At 35.3% G+C, this 20,204-nt stretch overlaps 1 protein-coding gene and 1 pseudogene across 3 annotated transcripts in view; both read right to left on the bottom strand.

The window, feature by feature from the left end:
- Positions 1 to 20,204, bottom strand: part of LOC149805132 (BCL11 transcription factor A-like) — a 269,645-nt gene that overhangs the window by 196,506 nt on the left and 52,935 nt on the right. The window lies entirely within an intron of this gene.
- LOC149805133 (uncharacterized) lies at positions 11,543 to 14,812 on the bottom strand (annotated as a pseudogene). The gene is made up of 2 exons (XR_016414787.1): positions 12,870 to 14,812; positions 11,543 to 12,565 (listed from the first exon to the last, which is right to left on the bottom strand). The product of XR_016414787.1 is annotated as an uncharacterized LOC149805133 (transcript).

A 20,204-nucleotide genomic window follows, 5' to 3' on the forward strand; every position in this document is an offset into this window, starting at 1 on the left:
TCGTTTTGAGGATAAATATGTAAATAATTGCTAAACACAGACCAGGGGGTGGAGGTGGAGACAGGCATTCAACATTCATTTACTTCAATATTTTCATACAACACTATACTGATCAAGATCTTTTGAAATACAAGCATTTAACTTGATTGTTACTTGCAAGGTTGTATACAATAATCATAAAACAAGATTTGTTAAAAATATTTTACACAAAAAAATTTGATCTGCAAGTAATATTAGTATACATGTAAAAGTAAAAAGTACTGGTTTTGTGATGCTGGTAGCTGCAACCACAAGGAAATTAGTGCGGAAACCATCAGCCTTCTATTTGATTCCAAATTTTGTCTTTTTTGTGTCTTAAAAATAATGGAAGAGTCATGTAAATTTTGTACATGGTATGTATGGCTTCTACTCAGACACATGTTGACTGGAACTCTTTGTGACATAAAAGCCATCATTCAAAACTAGTATTATGGATCCAGGTGGCAGAGTGGACTAAGGCAGTTGCCTTTACAGATCACATATATTTCACCTTTGTCCACACAAGTTCAAGCCTTAGCTTGACCAACTTGATATGCAAGAAAGGTTGCCAGTAGCTTACCGTGGGACAGTGATTCTTCCCAGATTGTCCTCGGTCAAATATACTGGTACCATGTAGATAGTCTATCATGAGCAAACAAAATTGGCTTTAAAGCACCCCCAAAAATAAAACAAAAACAGAACCATTATTTGGCAGAGAACCTATTCTTTTCCGTTTGTTTTCTCTCTTCAAAATCAACTACAGAATTACTGATTCTGTACAACTAGTTTTTCTCTCAAATCTATGCTCTGCATTTTAAACAGCTATACTAATGTTAGAAAACATGACCAAAAAATATACTTTTATCAGTGTTTACAGTGTCATGTTCATTCTTTTTCTAGCAACAATGACACAAATAAGCTGTTGACATGTAGTCACTTTTATAGCAAGAAATTGTTATGGGTTTAATACCATTTTTCAGCACACAATAGGCTATTTATAGTGGCCAGTATATTTGGTGGAGGAGGAACCATCAACCCATAGGAAGCTATTGGCAAGCTTTCTCACATACTCACATTGGCCTAGTCAGACACTCAAACCTATGGATACAGATGTTAGTGATTTGTAAAGGAGAATGCCTTAGAACACTCAGCCACCCATAGCCCCAGATAAATGTAGAAATGTTGAGCTAAAATTCATGAGCAGTCCAAAAGGAACTGTAATTCGAGGTGGAGGTGAAATGCAAACAGTATTTTGTTTGAATACATACTTACCTCTCTTGTATATCTGCCACTACTGACTGTAGAGCTAATGAAAACTTTTTTTTTTTGGTGGCTTTAAATATTAGCAGACTGTAAAAGCGCCCATTAAAGTTAGGGTCATCATTCTCCCCGCTTTTTGAAGAACACAGAGTTCTAGAAATAATTTTTTTATGAGAAGGTCAGAGTGACCTTCAATATTTATCCAAGAGCTAGGTGTCTAATTTAAATTCATTCATGTTAGATGCATAACTATCAAGTCCAAGGGACCAAAGAACTGTTAAGCAAGTTACTACAGATGATTGCACAGATGGAGGAAAAAAGGGATTGGCAAAAACCTGGCATGGATTCCTCTAAAATCAAATGATTGATCGCCCTCTGATGCATGCTAATGCTAAAAATGAATCTACTTTTCACTGAATCAATTTTCAATCAAGACTTAACTTCTCCAGATCTCAAACTCTGTCAGATTTTAGCACTGCTCAAATCATGGTTTTAGCTCCTGAAATCCACAGCAATGGTCCAAACTTTAAATGACTTAAAGAAATGTAGCAACTAATTCCATAGCAAAATACACAGTAAACTGTCAAATTACCTTTTTTGTTGGATTTCATGCTTGCTAAATGAACCATAAATTTAAATGCAAAACAAAACCGTATCCTTTCCCAATTCACAGATTTAAATACTGGCAAAAGGGTCATAATCAAATGTGCCCAAAAAACTTTATGCCAACAAAAATAAATAAATGGTCAGTATTTTTCTGGAAGTAATGAAAAAAATATTTTTAAGATATGACTTTCCATTCAAGAAGAACAGCAATAACAAGATTCCTTTAGTGAAAACCTAATGATGATCCATTCAGGAGTGGCAGCAACAAGAGTTTCAAGATGGCCACTGGTTGTGGCGATAATGAATGTCAGATCAGCACCATATTTACTCAAGATCAACTGCACATTATAAGAAGTCTTCTGGAGAAGGGTGCCCTGGGAGACAGCATGGTCTAAAGGGCTTACTTTTACCAGACACTGACACCTCACCTCTGTCAGGGTGGGTTCAAGTCTAAGGCTTAGTGTTTGAGAAAGCTTGCCAGTAGCATCCCATGACTATGTGGTTCTTCCTTGGGTTTTCCTGGGTTCTTCCAACACCAGCTGTACTGGCCATCATATTTCGCCAATCAGTACTGAAAAATGCTATAAAGCTAAAAACAACTACTTCTGGTGAAAAGACAATATGACTTTCTCTTCCAGTAAAGGTTTTTCAGATGACTGTGATTGTGGCCATACTAGATGTCAGACTGGCAGGATTTTTAAAGAGAAACATCTAGACATCATATGGAGTCTTTTAGTGGAAATCCCATACTGATGGAACCATCAATGCAGGAGGAGTAGAAAAAAATAGATTTCAAGATTACTCCTCTAGTAGTGATAATGGAGGTCTGGTGGTACCATTTTCAGTTACCACCATTTCAGTCTGCTCTATATATGGAACATATTTTTGTGCCAGAAATACCAGTCTAATATTAACTAAGCCATCATATTCTAGCTACAATTACAAAACAATCAAGGATTTGGTACAAGAGAATTTGGACCTATCAAATTAAGAAAGTTAAATTCCTTGGCAGTATTCAAAGCTGTCACCTGCCTATTAGCCTGAAGCCAGTTAAAATCACATCAGGCTAACTGAAAGATGCCAACAACTAAATTGTTCTCCTTGTTGATGTTTTATGATTTCACTATACAGTCCTATGACAATGGGTGTTTCAAAGAGAGCAAATTGATTCAGATTCTGTTATCATCACCTTGTAGAGTTAAAGCTGTTTTCCCCTATTTCATCCACATATTTAAAGCAGAAAACCATTATTCATGAGCACAATTTGATTGGTTAAGAACAGCCAATCATAAATATTTTACCTTATTACTCATACCACCATATATATTTGCTTTTAAGTCAAATCAAATTGCAAAATGCACAGACCCAGATCTACCATCACATATTGCACAAGCAGATCTGGGTCTGTTTGTTAGTAGTAATCAGCAGAATAAACAACACAGACCCTGGTCTGCAGGCACATTATGCTATGGCAAATCAGGATTTTGTTTGTAATTTGACTTGACTTATAAGTGAGTCCGTATGGTAGACATGATTTGAAATGGCTATTGCGTGTTGTTTTGCAATCATCTAAAGAATTTTATGTGATCCTGATGAAACGTATGTGCAGTTCATAGAGCTTTTTTGTGTGGAAATCTCTACCACCTTAGCATACAAAGATGACAAGCTGACTTCAATAAGTTTTTGTTTATTTGTTTCTAACATAATTAACTTTACATCATTTAGTAACTATATTAGGACTGTCGTAATGGCCAAAAATAATTTCCTGGGATTCAAGATTAGACCATTTCTTCCTTTTACTTGTTGAACACTGAATTACCACCTCAAATATTTCTTCCATGATAATAAGATTTTCAAATTAGCTCACATGGTAGGCATACTTGATGTCAGATGACACCATTTTCATGCCAGGTGAAGAAGGCATCATAAGATGTCTTCTGGTGAAAACCTCATTGCCTTCCATATTTTACGAGTAACAATATATATTTTTCAAAGATGGATGGCACAGTGGCCATAATTGGATATTGAATTGGCACCATTTCCATTTCAGACCAAATAGACAACACAAGAAGTATTTTGTTGAAAGCAGAATGTCAACATTACCAGTAGTGACAATAAGATTTTCAAGACTGCCATTGTGGTGGTCATATTGGAGATCAGATCAGAAGAATTTTCATGTATAACCAAAGAAACATGATGAGAAGTCTATCAGTAAAAGCCCCACAGATGTAACAATTCATTCAGGAGAATTAGTGATAGCAAGACTGGAAATCTAAATGGCACTATTTTCATTCTGAACCAACCTGAAAGCTTATCAAGTCTTGTATGCAAAATCCTCTGTGTTGATACATCCATCCATTAAAGTGGAACAGTGTTAACATTTTCAAGATGGTCAATGTGGTATCTATATTGGGTGTTCAGGCTGTTCACCATTTTCCTTGAGAATCAACTAGACATCATAGAAAGTCTTCTGCTAATAACCCCATGTCAGCATGACTTCATGTTCAGGAGTAATAGCACTAATACAATTTTCACAATGGCCACCATCGGAAATTAGCTCTGCACTATTTAATACCAAATAGACATCAACAGATGTCGTTTAGTGAAAACCCTTTGATGTTGATAGGACCATCCATTCAGGAGGAGTAGTAATAACAACAGTGGCCATATTGCATGTCCAAGCTGCACCATTTTTTTTTAGGACGAACTAGACTATGGACTGAATGTGTGTAAAGTTTCATGGTAATGTGTGTAAAGTTTCATGGTAATGTGTGTTAAGTTTCATGGTAATCCTGCATGAAGTTCAGGAGTGGCAATAAACTAACTTGTTTTAACTGAGGAAAGGAAGAGACAATTGACACCAACCCATCCCTTGGTCTAAAGGCAGTGGAGCTTAAAATTAATAGTATATGTATTATTGTGTCGAGAATTAGTCTAGGTTAAGAAATAAATTGTGATCCAGTGGAAATTTTAAAAATTGTTGCCACTAATGTTGCACCTATGGCCAATAGGTCATCAACATATCAAGAAAATGAATGATAAAAATTATTGGAAAGATGACCCAAAAATACAGCAGTCACAAAAATGAAAATAGGAGGTTAATCTTGCTGTATTTCTAGCCATTATACAAGGGACCCTGAAAAATAAATACATGATCCCTAGTTTTCATTTTTCGCAATTGATTACTGAATATACCTGCTTATAAGACATGTCAAATTGCAAACTGCACAGGCCCAGATCTGCCAGCACATAATGCACTGTCAGATCTGTGTCTGTGCATTTGCTTAGGAGTAATCATAGTACAAACAACACAAAACCTGATCTGCAGGTGTATTTTACTATGGCAGATCAGGATCTCTCTTAGATATAGTTGGACTTGGCTTATAGGTAAGTATATATGGGTAACTAAATGAAATCTCGGGATACTTTTCCATCGTTAAGAAGGATTTATGATGGTCTGATAAACTGTAATAAGCTTGGGGTAACAAATTAGCTATAGGGCCTAGTTTTTCATTATATTTCACCTTTTTACGCAGTATAATCAGTACATACCTATTTTCTATCTCTTTCTACACTTCCAAAAGTTTTAAAATGGATGACAACCTTTTTGTTTTTCATCACAGTTTGTGACTGTATAGTACATGAAATTCATCATTTTTACTTGAAATGACTGCAATCAATACATATCTGTAGTCACTGATCAGCTCGTTCAAGGGCATCACAAAATAAAACCAATACAGCATCGAAGGCAGTAATGCAGTAAGTAAAGTTGAAGTAAATTTTAACAGAAAAACAAATTTTAATGCATATATAATGTTACATACAAAGTATGAGTTTAATAAAAAAGTTTTTCTCCATATCTGCAAAATAAACCCTGTTTTTTAGGCCTATCATGTACCCAAAAAAATCAGCCAAGGATACACAGTAATTTAAAGCCGTGCATACATATTTTGAAAGCCAGTTTTTAAAATCCTTGACAATCATATTCATCTGTTCAGGCCAGCACTCCTCTACACCCCCAGTAGTGGGCCCTCTGCCTCTCAAGGACACCATAATGCTTTAAAATGATATAGGAGTCTATTTGCACCCATGGGTGAGTGGGTTTCTCTCAGACTGCAAGTCCAACACCTTAAGTGCTCTTATTTAACCTGCATTATGTCAGCTAGTTTCTATCACTGAGCAGAACAAAAGCTTTAAACTTTTTGACTGCATACACTGGGGTTCAGCCAGGGAAATAAAGTGCTATTTGAAAATGTTAATTTAAATAAATTTGTCAAATAATTAAATAAAGTAACAACCTGTTCAAGTGTAAGTGTACATTTATGGAGTCATTGGTCAGTTTAATTAATAATGATTTCAAAGCTAATAACAGACAATTTCTGTGTGGTATTTTTCTCCAGTTTAGTTCAACAGCATGTAGTCGGATAAAAAAAAATTTCCAAAACAATAATAATATATTTTATATGAATGTTTTATCTCTGGTTTAAATTTTTTCTTTGCCAAATCAGGGAGGCTATGCACACCTTTTAAGACAATACGTGAAATTATGGGTGGGTGGGGGACAACAATCAGAGGATGGCTGCCTTCATCTCCATGGGCTATACTTGCAGATTATGAAATAATCTGACACTGGAAGACGCAGATACTAGTTCATTCAAATACATTTTTATTTGGAATTTACCTTCATGCAGTATACCTACCTTAATGTACTGAGCATTTTTATAAAGGTATAACAAGGTGATTACTAAGGACAACCCTTGACTGGTCCTCATTTTTTTGAGGACAAGGAACAAGTCTATCCCATTTCATTTGGTCAACAAACTGGCAAGGTTAGGTAATTACCATACCTACACAAAATGTTTACCAGTCAACCATGGGAGCGTGTATCCATTCACATTATTTTGCCAGTCATGACCAATGCATAGTTCTCATTTCTGTTTCAAGGGCTGAATGTTTCTTTCATTTCTTTTTTTTTTTAAATTCAGTGCCCGTTTTTATTTTTTTTAAATCTTAGGATTGTCAACATACATATGGGGCAGTAGGGGAGACACCTTGCCTGCCCACATACATTCAAGTGCACCCACTGCAAGATTTTATATTGATTAATTGCGTAGTCTAACAGAATTAGTCAAGAAGGTCAACTTGTATCCTGGACAGCCACAGAATTTATTATATTGCACACATTGTCAAACCAGTGCAATGAAATGAATGTGGGAAAGGAAAGGAATTTCCTTCAAGATCAAGATGAGACCAAGTCCCCGTAACTATGGCGCATTACTGTAATAAAAGCTTTAACTGTGACACCTGTTCTATTGTTAGTCTCAACAGGTCACTCAAATTATACATGGCTCTCTGTCTCTGGTCTATGACATCTCCCTTCCTTCTATCTGTAAGAAAAAACTTTCAAATCCATATTTCATTATGACCATTAATTTGCACATTAAAATGTATTCCTCGTCTTATTTATCATAAATCTCGTGACAAAAATGGTTTAAGGTCTGCTATCTTCTACCTGAACCTCGAATTCTGACCGGTTCGAAACATGGAGATTATTTTCATTCACTGACCTACATAGTTATTTCTTTAAAATAAGTATATTTATCCTTGGAAAAATCATGCTGATTCATGGAGGACTTCTAAGTTTATGGGGAAAATTTCATACAAAAAACTGGTTTTTATTGTCTTGGTGTTTTACAGTACTGCAAAACAAGGAGGTAAATAAAGTGAAGTGTCTATCCCAATAAGCATCCACAACAGCTGACCCAGTATGATCCAATGGTAGGATTTGAACCCACAGCCTACTGGCTGAAAGCCCATTACAATAACAACTGATCCACCACAGCTTCTACCTACCATTTATATTTGCTTACAAGATGAATCGAACTGTAAGCTGCACACACCCAGATCTACCACTGCATAATATGCCAGCAGATCTAGGTCTGTGCAGTTTGTTTAGACAAATCAGTAGAACAAAACAGACCCTAATCTACAGGCACATTATGCTATGGCAGATCTGGATCTTTGTTGTTTACAGTTTGACTCAACTTATAAGCAAGCACAGATGGTACATCAGTCACCTCTTGAAACATATAGAGGAAAGCATCGGGTTCATTCTACATCTCCAAGGACATGCTGGGCTATAGTCCGGTCAAGAGATGTTGAAATTAAAAAGATTCCAATAATCATACTTTTGAAACCTTGCACTATTAGGAACTCCCCACCCACCCCCAAGTTTGGAATCATCTTTGTCTTGCTTGCAGAGTTCCAATACTTATGGAACAATACATTTCTTGTTCTAAGTGCGGTTCTGGTGATACTTTGAATCAAAACAATTCACCTTGCCATTCTTTCATTATAAAAGGCAATGTTTTTATCAGCCAATGGAATGAAAGAACGATATTATCAGACATAACAATACTGATGTTAACACAATTTACAACTTATTAAAATGGCATGTCTGCCCAAATGGCAATCTATTTGCTTTTCATATTAAGGCACATGGCTGACCTCAGAGAAAAACAAAACAAAACAAGAGGTATAAATGGAACTGATATTGCTCACTGGGTATGGTCTAAAAGACAAATATAGTGGTAATCAATCAAGTCATGTGGACTGAAAGAGACTTATATCATGATAATTTCTATCTCACTGGTTTGAAATTGGTGGTACTGGCAATGTGTTTTAATTGTTATGTTAAGTAACATGCTGAACTAGATATTGTATTTGCATCTTTCATATGGATTTGTTGTTCTTTTGGGTCAAACACCATTTCTCAGCCCAAGATAGGCAATAAATGGCAGCCAGTATAACTGGTGAAGAAATAACCCAGGAAACCCTGGCAAGAACCACTGACCCGTGGGAACCTACCGACAAGATTTCTCACATACCCACATTAGCCAAGCCTGAGACTCAAGTCCATACCATCAGGTGAGATGACAGTGATCAGGAAAGACAATCTCTCTAGACCACTCAGCCACCCAGGGCCTCCATATGGATTTGAGAGGTAGTCATGCTAGAACTGTCAATCATAATTGGTCTGATATGTCAGGAAGTTTTAGAAATTTATTTGGTGTTAGTAACAATAGCCTTACTTTGATGGAAGATAAGCATCATTTGTAGGTAGTTACGATGGAAGCCAAACCACTGCTAGGGGAGCCAGCCTGATTATATCTCTGGTACAGCATAACCTTACAAACGTAGGCTGTCAGCAATGTTCAAGAAAAAGAGAAAAAATGTACTGTCTACCTGGCTATCGGTTGCAACCTGGACAAATTCATATAGAGCATAAGAACTGTTCCTGCCAAAATTAATCAAAACTGGCCATTCTTGAGAAACTGAAGCTAGGATTCCACTTGGGTGCTATGAAAGTCACACCATCAAGAAGCGAAACATCGCAGACAAAAAATTCTGATAGCACATTTCCTAGGAAACGTTCAAACAGTAACAGCTCAACCAATATGAAAAGCTTAAAATGGGTTTCTGTAAGGTTGCTATAGAAAATTTACCATTACTATAGATTATTCCTTCATACTTACACCATTCTGGTGGCATAGTGGTTAGAGTGTCCACCTTGGATGCAGGATGTTATGGGTTCGATCCCCGGCCGAGTCATAACAAAGACTTCTAAAAATGGTACTAACAGCTGCCTCACTTGGCACTCAGCATTAAGAGGTTAGTGTTAACAGTGTCAGGATAATGTAAATGGGTGGGACATCATGCCACATGTCTGCAGCATGATGTCCCAGTGCTAGACATCACTATAAACTGTCACACCGCAGACATCGTAGCAATATGACTGAAAATTTTTTACAGCTATGTTAAAAATCAAAATCACACACACACACACAATCCTCCTAACTTAGATCCTGATTGGCTGGGTGCTTCTTCTAAGGTGAAAAATATGGACCAATGTCTGATGAGACACCTGACAGATCCAAAGCCATGCCATAAGCTCATATGGTCATTGGCCACAAGGGTTACAATTCAGATCTCAAATGTTAAATATCAGGTGGTCATGGAGTATCACAGGTAAGAAAATCATATCTTCATGGACGACCTACTGAGCTCAGGTGTTCAACTACTTCACCACCCCAAAGAACAATGAAGAAGGCTAGGTAAACATTAAACCCTTGGACACTGAATGACTGAACAGGTCACTGAACCATTGTAGTGTCCATCTGGAATAGTTTACCACTGGATACTGTGCTCAGCCAGGAAGTCAACAGATTGCTTACAGCATACTTCAAGCCTCACGGTTTTATTTACCTACAATTCAATATTGTCAATGGAAATACACCTGGTAAGATGCTGTTTTCATCAATTTTACAAGGAAAAATTCTATTTACTTTCTTACTGTTCATATTCCTATCACATTAAAAAATTTCCCTTCTTCTTGCTTTAATTTTACTGACCCAGTTTTACAACAGTGATCTATTTAGTAGGCATAGCAAGAGTATAAATTCTATAAATGGTTTGCAATTTATTATCTACAAATTGGTTTGCTTTGGTGTTTTAAATGACACAGCAATACATAAAGATCATTTCGGGCCAAGGCAATAGGAGTACAGTGCTTAGCCCAAAGACATGAAAAAAGCCAAAATGGGCTAACGTTTCAGTCACAAGTCTGGCTCATTAGCCACTATGGCACCACTCCTGCCTCCATTATTCACTTCTTTTGACATCCAGGAGTGCATGTTGGGCCAGTTCTACATCCCTGATCCTGCATGAAGCATCAGAACAAATTTTTTTATTTGGGACAGCTCTCATAGAGGTTGGAGCAAAAACGAACTGGAAGCATGTTCCATATGGTATGAAACTGGTATGACTAAAATGATAGAGTATGTTGAGATGGATATGAAGTTTTAAGAACCCATAAACCTTCTATATATAAAGATCAACTTTATCAATGTGAAAACCTATGAAGTTTTGACTTTTTCAAGGTGAAAACTTCCTATAAAACAATGTGATAGAGAGGTCAATGTTAGGTTTACTGGTTCCTAAAACTCCATATTCATCAAAACAAAGGTGTATAATCTTTGTATATTGCAACAAAGTCCTATTATTTTTTGCATTTTAATGATTGTTTCTTATAGAGCTCATTCAGACCTTTTCAGAACAGTTTTAATTTTTGAAATATGTTGATTAGTTCAGACGTTACGACTATTTCAATATTTGCAAAAATTTGCTTTTCAGTGAATTTTTGCCTTATTTAAATGCCTGTTTAATTCTTTTAAGTCACGGACCCAACACATTTAATAAAATAAGCAATTTCCATCATAACTTTTGATCTAAAAAAAGATATCTCAATGAACCTTGGCAGTCTGATAGCATTTTTCCTGTAGAATTCAAATATATACAGTAAATAAAACTGTCCACTAGATTTCAGTTTAGCGAAGAAAATAAGGGGTTAAAATCTTTATTTTTCTTCTACCAGACACTTCAGATACTGGAAAACATATTTCTGAACAAGTTATTTAATTAAGAAGAAAACATTGGCATACATTGTAAAGAGTTCATCCAATTTTCCATGATCTGAGAATGCCCACTGACGTACAGAATTTAGACATTCTGGAAGCGTTCCAGTCGCTATGACAATTCATGCTTTTCTGAACATCGTTTCTGCTGGGTCATGTAAATAGTACCACTTTCCTTGATGGTGCCATGAATTTAACTTTAAAATTATTATTATTGTCACTTTTAATTTCATGAACACATCCAGGGTACCAAGCATCCTGGTATGCTACAACATCACAATCATTTTGCTTAAGCTGGTCTAGAACAGGCAACTGTTGATATACTGTATTAAGTTCATCTATTTTAATTTCATAGATTTCATCAGCGTCATTCGGATTTCTATTTCTCTTCTTTGGTGGCAGTTCACTCATTTGGTCCAATATTTAACTGTACACACATTTCTGGTGTTCTTTATGTTTAAGACGCAAGTCTTTTCCACCACGGTGTGCACTCTTCCACAATGACTCTTTTACTGTGGAGTCATAATGTCATACCACTCTTTCATTCTGAGACAATTTCTCTGGAGTAGTTGAATAGAGGAGTGCGGGTACAAGGAGGCATTTGGTCTACGCTTCTGACTGCTATCAAGGTCACCAAAGTGGTGTTCACAGCCAAGACTGGTCACTTGCACAAACTGTGTCCTCTTCAATGTCTTTGGACCTGCTGCTTCACTGTACTACCCACCAGGCAAGAAATCTGAGAATTGTTTTTCAGTAGTTCCTACCAATGACTTACAAATGAAAGTTATAACCTGATTCAGTAATTTTCTGTCAATCTTGATAGATTTTGTCACTTCATAGAAGCGTTGCTCAAAAGCAATGTCATACACCTCTCCCAACCAATGTTCATCACTCTCAATCAGTTTGGAATTTTCTGCACAATCTTTTAAATACTTCTGCAAGTTTTGAATGTATATATACAATTATAAGTATGGCACTTTTCCCAGTGGAGGCCAGGCATTATAAAATACATAAGCCCTAGGGCTAGCAACATAGTCACAATATGGTCAGAGTTTAAATCTGCATCTACAGATAGATTTTTTTTGTTGGTGCATGTACAGTTCTGACGACTGTCTGGAAATCCAGGTGATGTACTAGAATCTCAGCCACTGTTTGGAATAAACCATTGAACCTACTGTCTCGACAGTTCCCGACTGTCAATTTGATTCCTGGAATAAATAATTTGTATCTTTAAATAAAAAAAAGGAACTTAAGGCAAACAAATCCAAACGATTTGAAAGCAGTTATACAAATTATTCCCAGCATGTCAAGTTTCACGGTTGCATATACCCAAAAATTGCAAAATATACTATATATTCAACATTCAAATGACTAAATAAGAAAGAAAAAATGTTAAAATGCACTGCAACTCCAAGTTTTGTAGTACCATTAAGCATATTATGGTCACAGTGGACTATAGATTCAAGTTTAAAATGAAAACTTTTCTCCAACTCCGATCAGTAAACTATATACCTTTTTCAGTACAGTAGGCTTCCCATCGATCGTGCAGTCTAAGGTTGTTGCCAGCCGGCACAAAAGTGTCTGATGTCATCTGATCAACTCGCTCAATGATGGTACCTGCCTTGGACCAGAATTTAAATATCGGCATTCTGTCTCGTCCTAATGGGCCATACTGGTCTACCAAAGATTTCTCCAATACTTTAATGTCATTACATATATATCTATGAAAACCCATCAAGACATGGGCGATACAATGAAAGTTTTTAACAGACTGTTTGCCAATGTCATTCTCACAATTTTTTAACATGTCATGCCTTCACTCATTTAAAAGTTTGTCAGCCAGCTTCTTTCTCCTTACTAGCATGATCACTCATTGTGAATGCAAGCTTACCAAGAGAATTAACAATAAAATCCTCATTAGGTTGTTTTCTGAATGATTTGCTTCATATGTTGGCTATTTCAATGAAGTGATTTTTTTGTAACGTCTGTGATGATTTTGGCTGTTTCATTTGAAACATGGGTAAATCCCAGACTGGCAATCTCACCGTTGTCTAGTGTTATTGCTGTATCAATTATCTTCTGTTTATGCCTGGTAGTCCCATTCCAATTAAGACTCCAATTTTCACAATTGTCAATTTTTTCAGCAATGTATGCCTTCACGATGAAATGTCCTTCGTCTATTACTGTTTACACCTTTGTGCTATTTGGTAACTCCTTTTTGTCAAACTTTTTTTCAAAAAGTATTTCCAATACAAACTTCAATGACAGGTGTCACTTTCTCCATGGCAACTTCCAGACCTGCCAGCCGGATCACACACAACCTTAGTTTATCACACTGTAAGTTCCATCTGTATGTTTTGTTTTGATATGACTGTCTTTCATTTCCCATAAGTCTTCAATTTTATCCTGCAACTCGCACACCATTAGGTCTTTTTCTGGTAACTTAAGAGTCAATGTAGCTAGTTTCAAATTTGTGTCTTTTTTTTATGTCATATTTTTCATTGTGTTATCATATTTCATTTCAGATATAGACAGTTTCAATAGAGACACTTTGCTTCTGAGCTTACTGTTCGATTTTTGAGCAGTTACTTTTCGAGACTTTTCATTTTCCATTTTTTTGTGAGCAGTTGATGCTGCTCATGAAGTTCTTCAAGGCCTTTTCTTAACATTTCTATTTCATCAGTGTTTGCGACAGACACCTTCTGCTTTGTGAAGCTTTGATGGTTCTTTTTTTGAAGTCGCTGACATTCACAAATAGGATCAATTCTGATTTTTGATGTGTAATCTCTTTTGTTGACATTTTTTTACATAACAGTGACAGATTTGATTATTAATTGAGCATAATTTTTTTCTGCATTGAGCTTCCTGCTTTTTTTAATACGTGCAGTTATCTTGATTGTTTTATTGCACATATACTTTATCATGTTCCATTGTTTTGTGACATTGTTTTGTTTCATCTTGTATACCAGCATTTTTAGACCTGTAAGTAATACATGACAAGTGAACTTAATTGCTTTGACACACTGTCTGACTCCTTTCTCACTGCAGCATTTGTTTTCTGTCACATGATATGAGCTTTTTTTGGCACCGTTGTCTTGAATTCCTTCTCTAGAAGTTTATTAATGTTTTTACACCTGGCACTTTTTTCTGACTCAGAAGCGTTTTCTTCTGGTGAAGTACACTATTAACTTTGTTGGAAAGAGTAGATTGGTTAATTGAATGACACCCATCATTAAGTAATGTTAGGATGTCACAAAAATCAGCTAATGTTTGATTATTTTCCTTATAAAAGTTGAAAATTTCAATCGCAATTCCATTTGACAGTTTGTCTATTTTTTTTTACAAGATTCTGAAGATATTATATCAACACTTATTCCTGCTTTTGGCAGCAAGGACCCAGAATATCCATACTCTCATATTTCTACACTGAAAATGAACAAAAAAAGGTGTTTTAAGTACAGTTAAATAAAATATATTTCATCATCTAAAATTACAGAGCAGTACTTTATCATGGTACAAATTTCGATCAGTAACTCATGTTTTCATACTCTATTCGTACCACCAATCTTCGTGAGTTATTTAGTTAAATTTCATTTACAGAGATTTCATTTTATTATGAAAATTTTTAAACAACATTTGCATACAATAATTTGGCATTACTTTGTATTTAGATGCCGGTTTTGAAGAAGAATAGTAAACTGTAAAATAATTCGAGAGTAAATCTGTCAAATCTACATATACATGTCAACATGAGGATGATCATTTCATTTATATGATAAAATTTATGCTATATTTTGCAAAATATTTAATAAATAGAAGAATATACAAAAGAATTACTTACCAATACAAAACATTCTAACACTGTACATAAATCACAGCATTTGTCTTGTGATCGCCGATTTTTCACATCGATGCTATATTTATCGCGAAACCAATATAGTGACTTCGCGCACGTATCTTATGGAGGTCAACTAGATGAAAGGCATACTTTCGAAATTAAATGCAGGTACTTAAATATTTGTTCCAAATAACAAATTTGGTATCAAAAGAAAATTAGAATGTGTATTTTGTAACGGTATATTGAAAAGTGAAATATAACGTTCATGAGTCGAAAAAAATTAGCAAGATTTTAGGGACTATTTTCTCAGCACAGGGTCATCATATGTAAATTTTCAAAACACAATCAGAAACATCATTCATTCCTCATTCAACTGATGAATACCTCATTAATATTCATGAGGTTCTAGTGACCCACATTTGCAAAACACACACACTCATGTCTACCTGCGCACACAGGAAATAGCAATTACCTGAGAACCAACAATTTTGATAACTGATTGATAATTACATGACCACATGGTTATACAATAAAAGATACATATTAATGAAATTTATATGCTTTTGTAGATAATTCAAAGCTCTTTTAAATAAAGATTATTCCATAAAAAGGTTTTATCGATACTGATTTTAATACAAATGTAGCGCACATAGTACAAGAAAAAGTTGATTTTCACCCAGTTTACTGATAAGAAATAGGCACTATCTGGGGTTGCTATTGTATGGTATGATTTAACGGAAACTTTACATATCTAACATGTTGCATATTTAAAAAAATAACTTATCAAAAAATACCAATATACAATGTATTAATAAATGAAAAAATCAAGTAGGAACACAAAGAAAAACAATTATCGAATACATTTTGTGAAGTAAAATGCATGTTTTAGTTTTATTTGCTCCAAGAGATTATGCAATGATCTGTTCATCAGTGTCTGTAATCCATCCATCCATCCATCCATCCATTAGCACAATTTTGTTAATGCTACTCCTAATAAACTTCTTGGAGGACTGACACAAAACTTCGAACACATATTCATCACATGGTCTAGTTGGTCCTAAATGAAAATGATGATGTTTGGACATCCAATAAGGCCACAATGTCAGCCATCTTGAAAATCTTATTAGTGACACTCCTCCTGAATGGACTGTCATAGAAGGATCCAGTTTAGACTAAAACACATCTTATGATATATAGTTCATCCTAAATGGAAATAGTGCTGATCTGTCGTCCAATATGGCCATTATGGTAGTCATTTTAAAAATCTTATCGCAACTTTACCAGAAAAGAAGGTCATATTAATGTGGGATTTTCATCAGGATACTTCTTATGATGTCCACTTGGTCTTGAAATTGTGCCAATGTACATCCAATGTGGCCACAACACAGCAGCCATCATGAAATAATGATATAGCTACTCCTCCTGAATGGATGGCAACATCAACATGAGGTTTTCACTAAAAGACTTCTAATGTTTACTTTGGCCTAAATGAAAATGGTGGGAAGCTTAGATCTATAATGTAAACCACATCAGCTAATTTGAAAATTCAGTTGTTGCTGAAGGATATCAGAGATGATCTCAACCCTTGACAGTTAAAAAAAAGAAATGGTCTTATCTAGAATTTCTTAAAATTCTTTTGGCCCAGAAGATTGTCAGTCCCTTTGAGTGACTCGTCTTTTAATTCCATTTCAGTGTAAGCACTTCTGTGAGAACCTAATTAAGAACTTAAGTTACTCATTGACTAAGCTGGCTTTATTTTCACAATTTGTTGAGATCTTAATGGTCCAGGAGATCACGACACAAACTAATTAACAGATGACTTGTCTGCAGCTGATAACAGTGCATAAAAAGTAAGCATCTAGCTTCCTGTTAAAATCACTCGACAAATTTTGCCTTTTACTGATCTCTGGACTTTTCTTCCAATTTTGCAGTGATGCATTCAAAAATAATATTTTTGTCTTTTCTCTTACTTTTCAGTCCATTCTTTTTATATAATAATCGAGTGCTCCAGGACACTGTGCAAGTTCAGTATGCTGATTGTTTAGTAACACAAATGACACGGAGTTTTCCTCAGTTGCAGCCATGTGCTATTGACAAAGAAGTGTATGTGACATTTTAAATCACTACCTTAAGAATGAATCAGTGTAAATATACTGACAGGTTTGCCTATGGTTGTCTGGCTATGATGCTTCTGTTCATTTGTGTTTACTTATAATGGGTACATATGCTCTACCACTGATAGGAAGGCATCTCAATTTTACTTATGCATTAACATGTGAGTATTGCATGTCAACTGGATTTTAAAAAAAAACTGTCAAATTGTTTGACAGACTTCTAAAGATCTAATATCCAATAATAAATATCTGTATAGGACAAATGAGATTACAATTCTCTGGCATCACTAAGTATTGCAAGCACCACTACCATCAGTGTTAACCAAACATGCAGTCTGCTCTGAGATCTTGTCCCCTTGCCGGCACAGCAGCCAATGTGTATGTATCTTCTATCACACATTATGGAAAAGGAGTTGTGTCATCTACCAAGTGTAAACAACTTTGTACCAATATAACACATATGTTATATGTGTCATATACACTAACAGCCACTCATTTTTAAATATGTAGTGTTTAAACACAAAGAACAACCAACCACAGATTGTTTTTTATTATGCAATTAAAGATCCAAGTCTATGCTGTGGGTCTCGTACATTAGTAATAAGACTTTTCAGAGATTTGCTCCAATCTCTGACCACTCATTTCCACTTATGTACCAAAAACCGAATGTTCTACACCCATTCTATAATTACCAGTCCTGTAATTTAGGCACCAGTTGGGCATGTCTGTGTATATTATTGACCAACAAGTTTCAACAAGATACACTGTCTAAAACTGAACTTGTATGCAAAAACATTTTTCTCTAGGCACCACAATGTAGGTTTTACACAAGCCATCCACAAATTTTGGTCAAGGAACTTGAATCTTGAACAAAATTAATTCAGCAAATTTCATTTTTCTTCTTCCAATGACCCTGACCTTTTACCTTGTATCTACAAAATCAATATGGGTTTTTCATTACCCCAAGTGCCAACCATCGGTAAAGTCTGGTAAATGTAGACAGTGGGCAAATCAAGTTATTGTGCATGAACAGAATTGTTGACAGGCTGATGGACTTCACAACACATTCCACCTTATGACTGACACATAAAATGTATAAAACTTCAGTCATCCCTTCAAATTAAAATAATATACATAAAACTCCCAAATTTACACACACACACACACGCACACACACACACACACAGTCAGGGCTGTGTCAAATGCATACAGATCAGTGGGTGAAAACCAACTGCTAATTTTTGAAGGCAGAATATTAATGAATCGAAAAATGTCCCAGTGTTGACCCAAGTGTTAATCCATATGTTATGGACTCCTATTCGGAAAGGTTCCATTTTAATAGTTACACATTGTGATCTGTTGTAAGGTAGCAGGAAAAACATTTTGATGATGCTGCATCCCATTTACAATTTTTATCTTCAATTTACTGAGAAAGATATTATGATCTACCTATGGGTCAAAATCATTCCTAAGATCAACAAGCATTGCTTCCACTACTTTCTCTTGGTAAAGGGCTGTTATCCATGATTTGTCTACCTTGCTGACTAAAGCGGTCTCGATTTTTCCCCAACCCTGACTGATTCAAGTGAAGCAAGTTATGGTTTGGTAAGTACATTATGATCACATTTTTTTGATGAGTTTATGTAAAGTGATTATTAGAGATATAGGTCTGTTACTAAGTTACATCTTTGTTATCTGATTTACAAATGTTAGTATCTTGGCTATTTTCCTTACTGGGGATGGCATTCTCACATTACATGCAGGTGACACTTGCTATATGCAAATCTTACTTACACTCTTTCATTTTACTTAAGGAAAAAAATAACATTCAATTTGTCTCCATGTGCTCAATTTATGCCATTGATGGCTCCATGTACTGTGACTCTTGCGAAGCTCATGTACATGAATGCATGCATATCTCATCACAAACTGACACCATTATGCATACTGTATGTACTCACTTATAAGTCGACTCAAACTACAAACAACAAATATCCTGATCTATCATAGCATAATATGCCTGCAGTTCCAGGTCTATGTTGTTTGTTAAAATGACTACTCCATTCAAAGTGCACAGACCCAGATCTGCAGGCACATTATGTTATGGTAAGTCTGGGTCTGTGTAGTTTACAGCTGGACTCAACTTCTAAGCAAGTATAATGGTAAAAAATCATCATTTGAAAATTTACATGCATAATTTGCCCAAGAATGTACTTAATTTACAAGTATCCTATGAGAAAATTACTTTCTATTTATGCCATTTTTTTTAATTTACACCATAAACTCAAGTTATCTAGTCAGAGGCTAATGCAGCAGTAACCATCAAAAGGAATGATCCAATATCATCCAAACCTGTTGCTTTGTTTGTATAGTTTTAATGAATTTCCAAAGACTTTTATCAGTTGATATAGCAGGAATAAAAAATTTGCTTTCAAACAAGTCATTTCTTATTTCATTATTACCAAAGTGTAAACATGTCTTTGTATTTTTATTTTTGAAACAACAGTGACATAACATTTATTAGAAGTGTTTACAATTTCTTATCCGTATCACTGACTTGACCTTCATCATTTAGTTACTGAATTTTTTTACTTCTTATCATTTCTGCCTGCACCTAGTTCATTGAAAATCATCCAAATAAAACTGTCTTATTAAAGCTATTTTGAAGAGGTTATTCATGGTGTGATTTCTTGGCGGTTTGGATTATTTTATTGATAGTGTGATTTCTTGGCAGTTTGGATTATTTTACTGAGAGTGTGATTTCTTGGCAGTTTGGATTATTTTATTGAGAGTGTGATTTCTTGGCAGTTTGGATTATTTTATTGATATTTTATCATTTCTCCAGTAACTATAATGTGATTGTTGACCTATTGATATAAAGTGATCACGTTTTCT

Source organism: Sinohyriopsis cumingii, chromosome 2 (assembly GCF_028554795.1).
Source record: "Sinohyriopsis cumingii isolate HCF-2022 chromosome 2, ASM2855479v2, whole genome shotgun sequence".
Classification (NCBI taxonomy): Eukaryota; Metazoa; Mollusca; class Bivalvia; order Unionida; family Unionidae; genus Sinohyriopsis; species Sinohyriopsis cumingii.